Source organism: Physeter macrocephalus, chromosome 11 (genome assembly GCF_002837175.3).
Source record: "Physeter macrocephalus isolate SW-GA chromosome 11, ASM283717v5, whole genome shotgun sequence".
NCBI classification, from domain to species: Eukaryota; Metazoa; Chordata; class Mammalia; order Artiodactyla; family Physeteridae; genus Physeter; species Physeter macrocephalus.
This window is the reverse complement of record NC_041224.1, coordinates 13395007-13413658: the sequence shown is the minus strand read 5'-3', so window position 1 is coordinate 13413658 and position 18652 is coordinate 13395007. Positions and strand designations below refer to the sequence as shown.

At 42.7% G+C, this 18652-nt stretch overlaps 1 pseudogene; it reads right to left on the bottom strand.

Annotated features, from left to right (window-relative positions):
- Positions 1-11601: 11601 nt before the first annotated feature.
- LOC102985043 (ADP-ribosylation factor-like protein 6-interacting protein 1) lies at positions 11602-15717 on the bottom strand (annotated as a pseudogene).
- Between the last annotated feature and the right edge of the window lie 2935 nt (positions 15718-18652).

The following is an 18652-nucleotide window of genomic DNA, read 5'->3' as shown; positions in this document are numbered from 1 at the left end:
GCTCAGTAGCCGTGGCGCACGGGCTTAGTTGCTCCACGGCACGTGGGATCCTCCCGGACCAGGGCTCGAACCCGTGTCCCCTGCATCGGCAGGCAGACTCTCAGCCACTGCGCCACCAGGGAAGCCCTCTGCCTGTCTCTTATAAGGACTCTTATGATGGCATTTAGAGCCGCCCTGATTCTCCAGGATAATCTCTGTGCCTCAGGATCCTCAACTTAACCACATCTGCAAAGACCCTTTTTCCATATAAGGTCATACGCACAGGCTCCAAGAATTAGGACATGGGTCTTTTTGGTCTCCTTGTTAGATTGACTCCAGAGCAACTAAACTTCAAGACAAGACGGTGGTATTATAGACAAAGTTCTGGCTGGGAGTTGGGAGACCTTAGTACAACTACCCATGTAAATTTTTAATGTCTCCAGGCCTCAGTTTCTGTATCTACAGGAATAATAACACATGGCTTATTCCCTCTACAAAGTTGTTTGGGTCAAATCCTGCATATAAAAGTGATCTACTAAAATCTATGGTCCTGGTTGTGGTCTGCGCCGTACTTGAGGAGGTGCAGTTGAGTACCTTACTTCTGTATCACAATTCTCATCTTTGCCATTGAGTGAAATTACTAGGTAAGTAAATTCTTCCTGTGGCATTAGTGGTGCCCAGGCCATAGGGCAAGTTGACCTGGATTTTCTCCCAAATGTTTGAGACAACAGAGCGTTGAAGTTTGGAGTGTGTCCTCTGGCATCAGACCTCGTGGCTTTGAAGTCCAGCTTGACTGCTTCCTAGTGGCACCATCCTGGCCAGTTCGGGGTCTGATATAATACAGCATCCTCCCAGCACTATATCGGGACAACTTAATGTGAAGAACTCCGAACCAGTAGAAGGAGCTTAGCTCCTAAACGGGGTAAAAAGCATCCAAGGGGTGTACAGAGGTTGCAGCCACTGCCTCTTGGCTGAAGGAGAGGGGACAATAAAGGGACTTAGGATGAAGGGAGGGGCACCACCTCCACCTCCACCTCCATCCCCCTAACCCACCCCCAACCCCAAGGCTGGGAGTCACTCCCCTTCCGAGAAGCTGTGGCTACCTCGTGAACATGCAGCCTGCTAGTGGGGAGAGACGTTCCCGAAGGTGGGACCAGAGCTCGTCTGCAGAAGCAGCTCCCAGTGAGGACACTGTGGTCCGAAGTGCAGCTGGACTCCTCCAAGCTAGCCACTGGGCTCCCACCTGAATACCTGCCATGGAGGGTCTTCCTGGGGCTGTGGCCTTGCAGTGTCTCTCTGGCGCCCTCTGTTGACAGCCTCCCCTTCCGCCAGCCTCCCGCTCACAGAAGGGTGGGTTTGGAGCTGAGAGACAATGCCTTGATGACTGGTAGTCACTGATTGATACTAATCCTCTTAGAATGCCTTATGGTAAGAACTGGAAACTGGGGGTGAGAGCTATACCCCACACACAGAATTATTGTAAAAAGTAAATGCATTACAGCATGTAAGTGCTCGCGGGGACTTCCCTGGTGGTCCAGTGGGTAAGATTCCGTGCTCCCAATGCAGGGGGCCTGGGTTTGATCCCTCGTCGGGGAACTAGATCCCGCATGCATGCCGCAACTAAGAGTCCGCATGCTGCAACTAAGAATCCGCATGCCGCAACTAAAAATCCCGCATGCCACAGTGAAGATCCTGCATGCCGCAACTAAGACCCAGTGCAGTCAAAAAAAAAAAAAAAAAAAAAAGGCATGTAAGCGCTCAGATGGGCTAACACAGTCTAGGTCAGCTGTTCCAACTGGCTCTTATTTATTACCTCATCCCAGGCCCATGTCATGAGCTGATATCAAGAGAAAAATGGGACACTGCCTCTGCCTTCATGAGCGTCACCTTTAGGACCTTAATTAGATGGTCAGATGTTAGATGCTTTCCAGTTATATTTTGAGGACTGATACTATCTCAAAGCCTACCTTTAGGAAATTAAAGAACTTTTTCCCATTCGATATTGGTTTGCGGGGAGGGTTAGCTCTTTTTAGCAGAGAAGTACACGTATCTTTCTATGTGATTCCTTAACTAGAGAAATCAGTGCCAAATAAATGAATTTGTTCAACCAATATTTATTAACTTCTACTATGTGTCAGGCAGTGTCTGGGCCCCAGGGACACAGAAGTGAAGAAGACAAAAGAAAACAAAATTTCTGTCCTCTTTTTCTCAAGTTTCACTACCTAAAAAGGTGTGTGTGTGTGTGTGTGTGTGTGTGTGTGTGTGTGTGTGTGTGTGTGTGTGTGTGTAGAGATTTCGGTTAAATTTGAGTTAGGTTCTCATTTTTAAATCTTCCCTTCATATTATAAACATGTTCCCTTCTTCAGTCAATTCAGACTCATTGTACCACGTTGCACAGACACTCAGAGGGCCGTAAAGTCCTCTCCTGATTGGCAATAACCTTAATTCTCTTCACTGCTAGATTGGTGACGATTACGTCTGGTGAGTTGCTAAACACAATCTATCTCACCTGTATGTCTGAATGTCAACATCTCCTTAAATCTGAGTAGGTCCTCTGTGTTAAATTCACCTTTTAAAATTCTTCCTCTTTTAAATATTCATGGGAATGGCCGGTCTCCATCCTATGAAATAAAAGTAGAAGTTTTAGACTAATTTTCCATTCAATTCTCCCATTCCCGAGACCTCAGAAACAGGTCTGAAAATTATAGGAACCACAAATTTGAAAAGTGTTAGTTTGATATGTCTGAAATTAATGCTTTAATTTATTCACAGAATGTCTTCACACATCGCTGTTCTCTGTAATTTATACCATATACTGTCTACTCAAGTTAATGTGTGAAGCATGGTTAAATTATGCCTAAAAGGGAAGATGAAAACTATCTACAATATGGTGACGGGGAAAGGGTCTAAGGAGGAGTAATGGGGCAAAATTGAAATAAGACAAATTGAAATAGAAATCTCAGAATAACTGTCAGGTATCAAAGATTTGCCTAACTGGAATAAGTTCTTCAGAAGAAGACTTTGAAACATTTAGAGCAAGTCTACTGGAAATGGATTAGACAAAGTTCTAGAAAATATTTCTATAAAGAACACTTAAGTGTACATGGGGCCCAGTAACGTGGGCTATGTAATCTAATGGGCTTTTGTGTGTTTCACATCTTCGGTTTTCAGTCTTTATTTAATCATGTCAAAGAAGGTTTGGGATAAAGATCAAATGAACAAATTCTATAGAAAGAGAGGCGTATTTTGTTAATACGATGTCTTATGTTCTTTTCCCCAGTGTGAGTAATATGCTGACAGGACTTTCATTCATTTTCTGTTGGCTAATTTAATGCTGGTCAAAGTTTGGTAAAGCCACAGCCATACCTCCGGAGTCTGCAGTCTGTTCTCCACTCCCCTGACAAGAGTGCTTCGGTCTTTTTCTGAAGGAGTCTGGGTGAGAACTGTGAAGGCAGAATGGTCTCTGTGACTCAGTCTTGTTTGATTTTGGAGATTAATAATACAATGCTAATTACTGTTTGTAAATGTTAGCAATTTGGAGATTACACTCATGAATTCACTGAAACCCCTATCTATGCGCAAAGCACTTGCTTCTAGGTTTTAGGCCCCTAGGAAATACAGATCTGAGAGACTTCTCCTGCCTTCGGTGAGTTTACAGTTTGGTTAGCTGCTAAAATGAGAAAGAGCTGCTGTTTTTACAGGGCCCGTCACTTCTAAAACGCTGAATGAAACATAGGAAATGGAATTCAGATGGTGAGTGATTGGGGGTGGGGAGAGAGGAAGTGCCGGAGGAGGCCTCCAGGTTGGTGAGTATGGGTTCATTTCCCTCTGTGATGCTTAATGGACTTGTTTTAGGCTTCCCTAGAGAAACAGAACCAATAGAAGAGCTATATATATATATATATATATATACATATATATATACATATACATATAGAATACATATGTATTCTATATATGTTCACATACTACGAACATTAATGAAGGAAACTTCACTGAAATGGAGTTGGGAGGCAGAACAGTGATCACACACATACCGCTTGAGGTCAATACAGATGCCAATAGTAAGAGACCTACATTGTATCTCCAGCACGAAGTGACACTACTTTTATACAGCCAGTAGGAGGAAGAAAAATTTTCTCTCTGTCTGGCAACAGCTCAGCCAATCAGAGACTGTTACAACTCAGCCAATGAAAAGCCACTATACTTCCAACTCCCAGTTTCCTCCAATGGACTCTTTGCTTGTAACAGCCCCTCCCAACGCTCCCTTCTCCTCTATAAAAAGTTTCCTCTCTTTTGTTTTACCAGACTTGCTGGTGGTTCACCATAGTTGTGTACCCTGAGTGGCAGTTCTTTGCTGCTCCAGTATAAACCCATTTTCCTGGTAAAATAATTGGCTGCTTTATTGTTTTAGGTTAACAGTAGACATACAGATAAAGAGATTTATGTGAGGAATTGGCACGTGTGATTACAAAGGCTGAGAAGTCCCCTGAAATGCATCTGCAAGCTGGAGCCCCAGGAAAATTGGTAGTGTAATTCCAGTCTGAGTCTGAAGGCCTGAGAGCCAAAGGAACTGATGGTGCAAATCCCAGTCCAAGGCCAGGAGAAGGTCAGTGTCCCATCTCAAGAAGGCAGGTAGGAAGCAAAAGGGGCACATTTCTCCTTCCTCTGCCTTTTTCTATTCAAGGTTCTATTGAAGCCCTCAATGGATTGGATAATGCCCACCCACATTGGGGAGGGGGATCTACTTTACTGAGTCCACTGATTCAACTGCTACTCTCATCCAGAAACACTCCCACAGATATACCCAGAAATAACGTTCAATCTGGGGACCCGATGGCCTAGTCAAGTTGACGCATAAAATTAACCATCATGACTCTGAAGTCATATTTCAGCAGAATAGCATCCTTTCAAACGGAGCGCTGAACGTGCGAAGTCGTTTTTGGACTTCTTCGGAGGAGACATAAACAGCACTGTCATCTGTTACTGCCTGTGCCTTCACTCTGAAGCCGCTTCCTGTCCCACTCTTCTTACATGCTCCGAATGCCTCTTCCTATTTCCCCGATCTGTTCTCAGAGAAGCTCTGCTTTTGCTCGGGCTGAATCTTATCATTGACTCAAACTCACCTGGGAGCCCCCATCCTATTCAGGCAACAGGGGATAGTTGTACGTGCAGGAAGCTGCTTCGTACTCATTACTTTCCATAGCTACTGCTGCCCCTAGACTTGTACGGGCTCTGTTCCATCCTTTGCTGGGGGAACCAAACGGGCTCGTTTCACCTGTGAAATCCTTTGTACTTAAAACCTTTGCTCAAGAATGCTTTGATGAGATCTGTATCTAGTGGAGGTAACGTAGCAATAGTTTTTAAAACAGCAAAGCGAAACAAATAAATTGTGTATCTGCTATGAAACTTGGGTAATTTGGTGATTCTGGTTTTATAATTTGATTATTAGTCATCAATAATCTATATAGATACATCCATACAATTCTAATAATTTTTACTAATTTAACTGAAATAGTGTATAACTATGTAAAAATATATTCCGTATGTGCTTCTAAAATAATGATTTAGCCCTATGAAGTGACACTGCAATAGTTTCATTTTCCGAAGAATTAGGGTGAAATTTCTTTTTTTTTTTCTTCCTTTATGAGGATGATCAGGATTGAAGATAAGAAAGTGAGAATTAGATTAGATTGTATTTATCACTCCAAATGTTCACTTTTCTACTCAATTGTATTAGTGTTTTTCAAGGAAAAAAAAATCATGGGTTTTTTGAACACTGGCTGATGACCACCCTCACCCCTCTTAAGTTTTCCGGGTCAGTGTAGTTATATTTCATTGTAGTATCTTTGATCTGCATCATCTGTCAGTTTGGCAATGTAGATTTCCTTCCGATTTTTAAACATGCCTATAAGCTCTTTGCTTTGAAATTCCCAGCTCCCTTTCCTGGAACTGAGAAGAGACTTTGAGCTCATCTATGCTTGCTGACAAGTACATTTTCATGTGGCTACCACACCATATATTCTAAGGGCAAGCTGACTTGGTCTCTGTCTGTAGGACACCAATAAAACATTTCCAGCTACTTAAGCATCTTAATGCTGCAGACTCCCTCTGTCTGATCCTGACGTTTTCAGAGACTGCTTTTTTGATATTTTGATGCTTCAGGTATATTTTCTTGTGGGCAACTCAAGAGGCAGTATATACCTAGGAATTCCCACTTTTAAGCCTAAGGTTTTCACTCTTGGTTGATTATCATAAATTAGGGTTACCAGATCTAGGTAGCAGCAAACAATCAAACAGAAGCACCCAGTTAAATTTGAATTTCACATAAAGAATGAATAATTTCTTAGTATGTCCCCAATATTGACCGGATATACTTATAGTTTATTTAAAAAATCATTCATTCTTTACGTGAAATTCAAATTTAACTGGGTGGCCTATATTTTATTTGGCAACCCTATCATTAACAGGAATTTCCGTTCTGGCAGCTTCCCTACCCTTCAATCTCCAGAACTTCACCCAGGGTTCAGAGGCCAGAGAGAAGGGGAGGGGATGGGGATGTAGGAGGGTTCTTGGCACTTTCTGGAGTTTTAAACACCATCTTAGGCCTAGAAAAGTAGTGCTCAGATATCCGGTAGAAGGAAGAGGTCCTCAGGAATGAGGTAGCCCCAGACGTGAGATAGCTCCTCCTAGGACTGCTTACCCATCCATTGAGATCAATACCAATTTAACCAGCTTCCAGCGGGGCTGCAGCAATATTTATCAGTGAGTGTGTCCCCTGGATTGTTCACCTGGGCGCTCTAGCCAGGCCTTGTTGTACCTGATGGTGTCCTAACAGTATATCTGGTTAAGGTGGCCCATCATGCTGTGTAGTGAAACGTAATTCTGCCTGTAAGTTGTTGGTATGACAAGAGAAAAAAATACTTAAGGATTCACAGCCTCTCCGGCTTCTCACCTTGGCAAGCAGAATCCTGTCTTCACCGGCACTGTGTCTCTGGTCCCAGGTTGCCCTGCACCAGGTTGATGGGAGAGGGAGGAAGTTAACTGCAGCTGAGGACAGTTCCACTGATCTCAGAAAGTGACAAAAGGAGAAAGGAACCGGTTCAGAAGATGAGAGCGGTAAGGCAGAAAAGGAAGAAGGCGATGTGTGTGTGTGTGGAACGGGGGATATGAGACAGAGGGGGAGAGGGGAGTTTGGAGGGGAAATGTAGAGAAAGAAGGGAGTCTGGAGGCACTGTTCCTGTGAAGATTTCCAAGAGGAGAAAGAAAGAGAGGATTTTCAAGAAGTTTTGCTGGGGTTGGTAAGATCTGTCCCCCTTTTGGCATTTTCTGAGACACTGTGGTTAATATTTATGTTCACCTAATGACCTTTTGCTGTCACAGTGATGTTTCCTTGGGATGTGAATTATCCTCGGGTACACCTACATACAGCCTAGCTTATGCTATTCATACAAAGTGAAGAGGGGGAAAAGCAGGGCAGTGAAGGATCCACCAAATTCTGATCAAACAAATGTTGGGCAGCAAAACTGTAAAACTAGTGCCTCGTTTATTCCATCTTTATAATATTCCGTGGGAGCACTAAAACAGTTATTCTCAACAGGAACATTAAAAAATAAATTGACATCATCTTTTCATGTCTTCATGACACTGTGGATTTCCTCTTTACCTCCTTTCCTCCCTTTCCCCTCATATAGATAAATATGTGTGTGACATGTTGTGTGACCATGAGATAAACATATTTTTGTCATGCAAAGTAGAACTTACACTCCAAATTAATGGAATTTTTTCCCCGAAGTTGTCGACGTGGATGTTGAAATCTTTGCATTTATGCATCATTGCATTGCATTGCATTTGAACATTGCCTTGTTCAAAAACACTAGGATCTCTGTTTTGGAATTACCTTCAGAGTTTAAGTCAAATTGTTGTTGTTGTTGGTTTTTAAATTTATTTATTTATTATTTATTTTTGGCTGTGTTGGGTCTTCGTTACACGCGGGCTTTCTCTAGCTGCGGCGAGTGGGGACGACTCTTCGCTGTGGTGCGCGGGCTTCTCATTGCAGTGGCTTCTCTTGTTTTGGAGCACGGGTTCTAGGCGTATTGGCTACAGTAGTTGTGGCTCGCAGGCTCAGTAGCTGTGGCTCGCGGGCTCTAGAGCGCAGGCTCAGTAGTTGTGGCGCACGGGCTTAGTTGCTCCGCGGCATGTGGGATCTTCCCGGACCAGGGCTCGAACTCACGTCCCCTGCATTGGCAGGCAGACTCTTAACCACTGCGCCACCAGGGAAGTGCAGGTCAAAGTGTTTTGCTTGTTCTCAGTAATGGAAAATCTTCATCCCTAAAGATGCATTTGACATTTGGAAAGAGCCAAAGACAATTTGGAACATACTTTGATGGGTAAAGTATGTAATCATAACAGGTAACACTTTTGGATAAAAACAAAGTAGCAAAATTAATGACGCTTTTTGTATAGCTCCTCAGCTGAAAATAATTATAAAAATAAGTCATTCTAAATTATTTTTGAGCAATGGGTTGAGTTAAATGAAAGTATAGTCCCCCACAAAACTATTTTAAAATAGCCGTTTGTTTGGAACTGTGTTTATTCATTTGTTTATTGACCCATGCATTCAAAATTCGTTCAATAAACATGCCTCGTGGACCTACTCAATGTTAGACATTGGTTTTGAGAATACCAAGATAAAAAGACTAGTTCTTGTTCTTAGAAACTTCTAATTCCATTGGAAAATTGATATATAAATGCACAATTAGAGTATACATACCTGAAACCTTTGATGGGTTTTGGAATTCAGAATATTTCACACTTTTGCAAAGATGGGATTCCAGTTACTACGGCTGTGGAACAATTACCCCAAAACTTAGTGCCCTAAAGCAACAAAAATGTTTATTTTTCTCATATGTCTGCATTTTGTGCAGGGCGTGGTGGCACCACCTTGTCTTTGTTCCATTCGGCCAACAGTTGGGGCACCTGAATGCCAAGGGCAGGCAACATCTGAAGGCATCACTCACTCACATATCTGGCAGTTGATGCTGGCTGCTGGTTGAGACCTTAGCTGTGGTTGTGGGCAAGAACACCCACAAGTGGTCTTACCATGTGGCTGGGCTTCCTCACAATATGGCGGCTGGGTTCCAAGGGAAGAATTCTGAGAGAGAGGAGAACTGGCAGAGGCATATCACCTTTTATGACTTTGCCTTGGAAGTCAATGGGTGTCATTCACTGCTTTTACTCGTCAAGGCCATATTAATATTACTCTCATTTTTTTGTTGTTGTTGTTATTGTTGCAGTACGTGGGCCTCTCACTGTTGTGGCCTCTCCCGTTGCGGAGCACAGGCTCCGGACGCGCAGGCTCAGCGGCCACGGCTCACGGGCCCAGCCGCTCCGCGGCACGTGGGATCTTCCCGGACCGGGGCACGAACCCATGTCCCCTGCATCGGCAGGCGGACTCTCGACCACTGCGCCACCAGGGAAGCCCTGTTACTCTCATTTTCAAGGGGAGAGGAAATAGACCTCACCTCTTGATGCGCAGTGGAAGTTCTAGAACTTGTGGGACGAGAAATATTGCAGCAGCCATTTTTGGAATGGGCCTCAGGTGCATATGCTACATGTTACATAAGAACACCGGTAGGGTCTGAGTCTTCACTCTAATGAAACTCATTAATAATATTTCTGCAACAAAATTAGTGAATAGTCACACAAAGCAGAATCAATTGCGGTTATAAACACAAATAGTTCAGTTTTTGCCATCCAATGAGTTACCAAAAAATATTTTCATTTTCATAGATTTTTCTGGATTTCAGACTTCCCAGTAAGTGACTTTTGATCTGTAATCTAATCTGTGCTGATGGAGGCTATAGGTATTCATGACACACTGGGAAGAAAAGATTGCAGAAGGACTGGGGGGGGAGGGTAGTGGTAAGAAATCTTCACAGAAGAGGTAGCTGTAAAAGGAGTTAGTTAGGAAGGACCTTCCAAACCAAAGAACCAGTGTATGCAAAGGAATGGAAGTCTGAGAGAACGTGGCGGGTCTGAAGAAAAGTAAAATTTTCAGAATAGCTGGAATATGTACATGAGAGCGTTAGGGGCCAAATCATGAAGAGTCTTGGATGCCATATTATAGAATTTGGATTTTATCTGGTAGAGACAATGTGAGTCCGATTAAGGATTTTTTGTAACTTTTAACTTTACATTGGAGTATAGCCGATGAACAGTGTTGTGATAGTTTCAGGTGCACAGCAAAGCGACTCAGCCGTACATGTACATGTATCCATCCTCCCCCAGACTCCCCTCCCATCCAGGCTGCCACATGACATTGAGCAGAGTTCCCTGTGCTGTACAGTAGGTCCTTGTGGGTTATCCCGATTAAGGATTTTTTTGGGGGGTGGGGGGATTCCAGCTTTTTTATTTTTCTCCTTTTACACGAAACAAAGTAGAAAAGATAATACAGGATTAAAACTGCAAAAGTAGTTAACTGGTAGGGCACACATACACACAAAAATCCAGATAGGAAGACAAGCTTATCCACAATGAGGAAACACATGTAAATTATGGTAGTTTGTATACGAAACATTAAAAAAGAAAAGTCAGACACATATGCTGCATGGGTGCCACTGTGTACAGCAATATTGAAGGGGCGAAAAAACACTTATTTAGGAACAGATAGACCACAAGGTCCTTACAGATTTCAACCACTCCATCTATGGGGACGAAAAGTAGGATTTTCTACTGAAATGAATCTTACTCAACACAGGACGAGTTTTGTTCGTTATTGGCCGCTCTTGGAGCGAAGGCCATAGACACGACTCTTGACTTATTATGTACTTTAGTTGCAGTTAGCTGAAAGTCTGAAATTAAAAGTATGCTAAAAATCCTAAGTACCATCTCGTGTAAGCCTGCTACGAAAAAGCCTTTAAGGATGTACTAAGTTCAAGTTTAAGCGCAAGGGAACAAGAGTTCTAAGCCTGTCAGATTCCCCATTTAGGAGGAAGGATCAATGTTTCCAACAAATTGCTAAATTCTGCACAGGGGAGAAGCCAACACATGGAATTAGGCCATGGAATTAGGTTCATTTTATTCCACGAGGATTCTTCTCCCACGGTATCGAGACAGAATGAGGAATGAATCTTAATTGGTCTCTTCATCAGAAGTGGTAAACTTGGTTTGTATATTCATGAAGCCAGACAGTTGTTTGAGCAGAGTGTGGAAGCGGACAGTAGAACCAGCTTCCTGTAGCCACAGACCACCGTCTTGTATCCAGCTAAGGCAAAGATCAGCTTGAACAGTTATCCCAAGCCACTGTTGACTGTACTAAAGGATGAAGTTCACCACTATATTATTTGAAAAGTAAGAGTTCAGTTAACCCTGGGTGAGAAAAACCAAGACAGGTGGTAATGATGAATGAGTTGTCCAAATAAGGCCAGCTGACGAGAACACACCCACGAAGACACTGGGCATAAAGCCTTAGTTGGCAAGTCGGAATTTCTACTAACTAAGGGCAGAATGAGGGACAGCAAAGAGCTACTTCTGTAACGTTTTAGTATCCAGACGGCGTAGCAGACACTGTCCACAAGGGCAACGTATACGCCGTTAATCACACTGAATAAAGCAGATGCATTATTCATTTTTCTTCTCTTTTTGCTTGAGAAGCTTGTTTGTCTCTCTTTTGGCCGTTCCAATGTACTTCGAAATGATTCCGTGTTGGTTCAGCCCAGGAAGCGAGAGTAAGAAAGTCACTGTCGGGTAGGAGAGAAGGAGGTTGTGGACTTGCTGCCCCACCCAAGCAACCGCAGCAAGAGAAATGATCATGGTCGTGAAGTACACTTTAGGCTTTTCTTCCTTTAGGGTGAAGAGGCGTTTCCACCAGCCCACAGCTCTGCGTCGAGTTTTTACCAGATTTGCTGCAGATTTCATGGAACCTCTGCTGTTGCTCGGTGGTCCATTTATTGGAGCCGAAAACTCTCGGCGCTAGAATGGGAACAAGGTAGTCGGCCAAGCACAGAAACATAGCAAAACAGGAAACTCCTGACGGAACGGGTGGATCTAGATCGTAGATAGGCAGAAACTCCAAAGAAACCACACCCGTGATGGCAGGTGGAAACCAGGCTCTTTCCCGTCGGAGGACCTTACCTGCCATCAGCATCACTTCTCCCCATCCTTGCAGCTGCTCTTCCAGACTTGCAGTCCCTGCGGCCAGCAGGTTGGTGCTGCGATTATCTCCTTCCGCCATCGTTCCCGAGGTGCCCCCTCAGCGAGCGCAAGACGCCCCCCAAACTGGCCTTCCTCAGAGCCGCTCACGACAACCTTAGCGAGGGCAGGATTTTTTAAAATATTTATTTATCATTTATTTAATGTATTTATTTAGGCTGCACCGGGTCTTCGTTGTGGCATGCGGACTTCTTAGGTGCGGCATGCGGGCTCTTAGTTGTGGCATGCAGACTCTTAGTTGTGGCATGCATGCGGGATCTAGTTCCCTGACCAGGGATCGAACCCCCACCCCCTGCATTGGGAGCGCAGAGTCTTACCCACTGGACCACCGAGGAAGTCCCTCGATTAAGGATTTTAAGCAGAAGAGGGATGTGATCGTATTTGCCCTGAGGAATGATCATTTTGGTGACAGATAGTAGATCAAGGGGGATGAGAATGGAATTCACTTAGGAAGCTCTTCAGCAGGCAGCTGGAATTGATGATCACCTGAAATCAGAGCAAGGACGAACTGTTGCATTTAGCTGCCGTTTCTTTTTGTTCTATAGATCAGAGTAAATCGAGAAAAGCACAATGTGGAGATGGACATGAGATGTCAGACTGTCCCTTTTCTAATTCAATTTTGTGTCCAAGTAGTGCATATATCTTCTTTGTGATGTGAAATAGCTTAAGGCATAGAATAAAAACCAATGTGCTCTGTACCCCATCCGTTACCCCTGGTCTTGTTCCATCTAGCTCGCATTTTCACTCCTGTAAATGGTTTCTTCTGGGATTTACCTCCATGATCTGAGTAATGTGTTACATCTGTTACAGTAACAGAAAACAACAATTGAAAATGACTTAAATAATAACATTTATTCTCACATAACAAGAAGTTCAGATTGGACAAGCTTCACGCAGGTGCTGTCTGCCTGCATCTCAACTGGCTCCTCTCATGATCATAAGATCAAGTCTTTGGTTCCAAGAGTCACATGGAAAAGAAATCCAGTGGAAAACCAAGAGAGACTGTTCTTACTGTGAGTCTTTGTTTTCTTTAGTTCATCAGCAAATAAATCTTTATCAGAAGCTCTCCAGCTCCCTTCACCTCCCGCTGCTTCGGCTGATTTGGCACACGTGCTGGATTACCCGTTGTTGACTTGGCCTTGTCACCACCCCTTCTAAGGTCTCCTTTGCTCTGAAGAGGAGAAGGCAGGAGCTACATTTGCTAGAATCCCCTTTAGCGTACGGTTCCAGACTAGAGCATGTGGACGGGAGGCACCCTTGAGTCAGAGTGATGGAGAGGCCGTTATTCCCCGTCTGTTTTAGCCAGAACTGTGAGTGGATGTGATACTCAGAGAAACTTCAAGGTGAGTGTTGAGAGCGGTCTGCTTGAGTGCTTCAAGTTGAGAAGGTCAGTTGTGATTTATCTGACCACTGCTCCCTTAGGCCTTTTTTCGGGGTAAACCACCAGTTCCCTATATTAGAACCCTTTGTATCTCGCCTGCAAAGAGTAGCTTCTAGGTTCCTGACTGGGAGATGACCCTTCCTAAACATATCATTGAAGCAGGGGAAATGAATTACAGCACTGACGTAGACAAATCAGGATTTACCCCCAGAGATACATGGGAGGAGGATGGACATTTTAATAAAATTCCTATTCTACTAACAAAGAAAACTGGGATGGGGAAGGGGGTGTGAGTCCAGCATGGAGCCAGATAGTAGTACTGGGAAATTCGGCCCCGGCAGTGGTGGATTAGCTTGGTTGGACTGACCTTCCCACAGATGACAATGATAAAATCTGGGTGAAAATATTAAAAATGAACTCTCTGAAGACTAATTGTCCAACTTCAAGAAAAAGGAGAAGAAATAGAGAAGAAAAATAAATAGATCCTCAGAGAGCTGTAGGACAATACCAAGCAGTCTAATCCATGTAACTAGAGTGCCAGGTGGAGTAAAGAGAGAGAAGAGGGAAGAAAAAATATTGAAAGAAATAATGGCTGAAAACCTCCGACTTTATTAGAAACACTAACTTATGGATCCAAGGAGATCAGTGAGCCACAAGCAGAAGAAACACAAACAAAGCTACACTAGACCCACGACACACTGCTGAAATCTGAAGAGAAAGGAGCCAGGAGAAAATAAAACCTATACATTACACAAAGGGAAACAATAACACAAATGATGGCAGACTTCTCATCTGAAACAATGGAGGACAGAAGAGTGTGATGCACTCCCAGATTCCCTCAGTGAAAAACTTGTTGCCCCAGCTGCCAGGAGTGCTCTTAGCAGACAGCCTTCAGTTGTCAGCCTCTTTCAGGCTTTGCCTCAGCTGTAGAGAGCTGCCTCGCTCAAGGTCATGTCCCTTCCTGGAATGCCTACAGCCAGTGACTGATCAATGCAGGAGTATAAAGAACTGACCATCGTGGCGCAATACAAGACAATCCAAAGAGCCATCCCTGCTCCAGATCTCCCACAGAGGGTCAGCTGAGGCTGTTATAGGGAGTGCATCACAGCCCAACTTTTCCTTTTCGCTACTCTTGCTTCCTTCCCCTTTCCAAGCTTTTGATACCAAGGAAACTCCTTAGTAAACAAACTGCTGGATAAACTCCATTTCAGAGTCTGTCTCCCAGGGAACCCAACCCTTGACAGCAATTGAATAATGTCCTTAAGTACTGAAATAAATAAAACTGTTAACCCAGAATTTTATGTGTAGCAAAGTTATCTTTCAAAAAATGAAGGCAAATAAGGATATTTTCAGATTGGGACTTCCCTGGCGGTCCAGTGATTAAGACTCTGAACTTCTAATGCAGGGGGAGTGGGTTCGATCCCTGGATGGAGAACTAAGATCCCACGTGCCGCGCGGCACAGCCAAAAAAAAAAAAAAAAAAAAAAAAGATATTTTCAGATAAAAGTTGAGACTATGTATCACCAGCAGACTTATATATTTAGTATTTCTTACAGAAGTACTAAAGGGAATTTTTCAAGTGGAAGGGGAATGACACCAGATGGTAACTTGGATTCAGTGGATGCAATAAAGAGCACAGGAAATGGTAAGTATTGGGGTAAATATAAGGGTATGTACATATTTTCTTTTGTTTTCTTAACTGCTTGAAAAGTCATATGACTGCATACTGCAAATTATAACTGTGTTGTTGGGTGTATAATGTAAGTAGATGTAATAAATATGAGAAAAATTTTACAAGGTTTGGGGGAGTAGTAAATAAAATTATAGTAAAAGAAGGTTGCTATATTTTATGTAAAGTAGTACGATATAAACCCTAAGTAGATTGTGACAAGTTGAAGACGTATACTGAAAACTTTAGAGCAGGTACTAGAAATAATGTAAGCTATATAGCTAAAAAGCCATCGGAGAAATCAAAGTAGAATACTATAAAATGTGCAAATAACCCAAAAGAAGGCAGGAAAAGAGGTACAGAGGAACAGAGAATGAATATGACAAATAGAAAACAAATAGCAGAAAGTGTATTAATGATAGTGGGTATTATGTTTCTCATGGTCAGAAAAGGGAGTTTACAAATATGAAAGCAGGAAACTAGAATGAACCGGTAGTATTGGAATTCATGTGAATCAATCAATGGCTTTCAATATACATAAGTAAACACATAAATATAGATGTAATATGTGTATGTATGTACATATACACATGTATACATGTCCATGAATACATGTATATATGTGGATTATATATATCCGTAGACACACGCACCCATATAATTTCTAGCTCTGATCACAGACAAGGCTCAAAAACATCACCATCCTAATGGCAATGGGCACATATAAAGGCCTAGTCCTGACTTCTGAAAACCATCCTCAACCAAAAGAATCAAGGCTTTTTGAATACATGAATGATCTGAGGACTTGGGTAGGGAATGTACAAAATGAGCCTGGAACATTTTGTGCCAGAAAATAAGTAAATCTCCAAAGAATGGTGGTGATCCGTCAAAGGACAGAGAATCCAGCTTGGATGGGCTCCCACTGGCAAAATCTGGGACAGTATGACATCAAAATAAATAATAGTAATGAATTAGAAGCCATTGAATAAAACAAGAATCCATAAATCCACATTTGAAATAAATAAATATGTGAATGAGTTGAAAGTTAGATGAGGAACAGATATTTACATAGTCTGAAATTACCTACTCATAAAGCACTTACTAATTACAAAGGGAAAAAGTAACTTTACAGTGGAGAAGCGTGGCAGACATTATCTTAATCAGATGAGCAGAGATAGCATGACTAATAATGGAACAAATGGAAGTCAAAGCCACCTGGCGGGATGCAATGAGAAAAACACACACAACGGCACTTCTGCAGCCCTCCTGTCAAGGATTCATTAGCTGAATCTAACTGAGGGACGTTCTACAAAATAACTCTTCTGTAATCGTCAGAATTGTCAAGGTCATGAAAATCAAGGAAAGACTGAGGAACTGTTCTAGACTGAAGGACACTAAAGAGATGCGACAAACAAATGCAATGTACGTATGTGATTCTGGACTGGCTCCTTTTGCTTTAAAGGATGTTATTGGGACAATTGGTAAAATTTAAACGGGGTAAAAGGGTTAAATAGTACTAATGTAATAATGCGAACTTGCTGATTTTGACGAAGGTGTTGTGATTATGCAGGAGGATATCCTTTTCTGTAGAAAATACTATTTGGGAGTAAAGAACATGATATTGGCAACTACTCTCAACTGGTTCAAGCGGGGGAATGTACTTTGTACTTTACCTGCAACTTTTCTTAAGTTTGAGATTGTTTCCAAAATAAATAAATACCCACTTCTGAAAACAAAACCTGTGAGATACCATTCTAATGGCTAAAATATATTTTAAAAAATTGATGACGGAAAGTGTTGAGAGGAGGGTGTGAAGCAACCAGAGCTCTCAGAAATTGCTGAGAGTAAAATGTAAAATTATAAAATCACTTTGGAAAAGGTTTGATAATTTCTCTCTTACGTATATAACCCAAGAGAAACGAAACTGTATATCCACTCAAAGACCTGGACGTGAATATTTGTGGCAGCTCTCTTCATAATAGCCCAGATCTGGAGAAAAAATATCTATCTGTAGGAAAATGTATTAAAAATTGCGATATACTCATACAGTGTAATACTGCTCAGTAATCAAAAGGAATGTACACCTTGTACGTGCAGCATTATGGGTGAATTTCACAGGCATTATGCTGAGTGAACAAAGCTGGAATACATACGATTTGATTCCATTTATATGAGGTTTTAGAACAGACAAAACAAATCTATGGCGGAAAAAATCAGAACAGTTATGTAGAGGGGCAAAAGACCTAAAATATCCAAAGCAATCTTCAAAAAGAACAACACTGGAGGTGTTCCTCAATTGCCTAGTGATCACGGGCTGTCCTTTTGCATTTAAAAGTAAGGTATGTATTTAGGGGCTTCCCTGGTGGCGCAGTGGTTGAGAGTCCGCCTGCCGATGCAGGGGACGGGGGTTCGCGCCCCGGTCCGGGAGGATCCCGCGTGCCGCGGAGCGGCTGGGCCCGTGAGCCGTGGCCGCTGAGCCTGCGCGTCCGGAGCCTGTGCCCCGCGACGGGAGAGGCCACGACGGTGAGAGGCCCGCGTACCGCAAAATAAATAAATAAATAAATAAATAAATAAATAAATAAAAATAAAAGTAAGATATTTAACCATACGACCCAGCAATCCCACTACTGGGCATATACCCTGAGAAAACCATAATTCAAAAAGACACATGCACCGCAGTGTTCATTGCAGCACTATTTACAATAGCCAGGTCATGCAAGCAACCTAAGTGTCCATCGACAGATGAACAGGGAACTAAAATCCCTCATGCCACGTGGTGTGGCCAAAAAAAAAGACAAAAAAGACTAAAACGTGATCCATGAAAGAAAAAAATTGATAAGCTGGACTTCCTTAAAATTTAAAAAATGTCTGCAGGGGACACTGTTCAGAGAAAGAAATGGCCACAAATTGGAGAAAATCTTTGCAAAACACATATCTGTTAAAGGACTGATAGTCACAAGATATAAAGAACTTTTAAAACTCAACCATAAGAAAACAATTCAATTCATTTTAATGGGAAAAAGATCTGAACAGACACCTCACCAGAGAAGATATACAAGTGGCAAATAATTATATGAAAAGGTGCTCAGCATCATATGTTATTAAGGAATCACAGAGTAAAACAACAATAAAATATCACTACGCACCTACTAGAACGGCTAAAATCCCAAACACTGACACACCAGATGCTAGTGAGGATGTGGCGCAAAAGGAACTAATTCACTGTTGGTGAGAATACAGGAGAATGCAGCCACTTTGGAAGACACTTTAGTAGTGGTTTTTATTTGTTTGGGGGGTTTTTTTTGCGGTACGCGGGCCTCTCACTGCTGTGGTCCCTCCCGTTGCGGAGCACAGGCTCCGGACGCGCAGGCGCAGCGGCCATGGCTCACGGGCCCAGCCGCCCCGCGGCA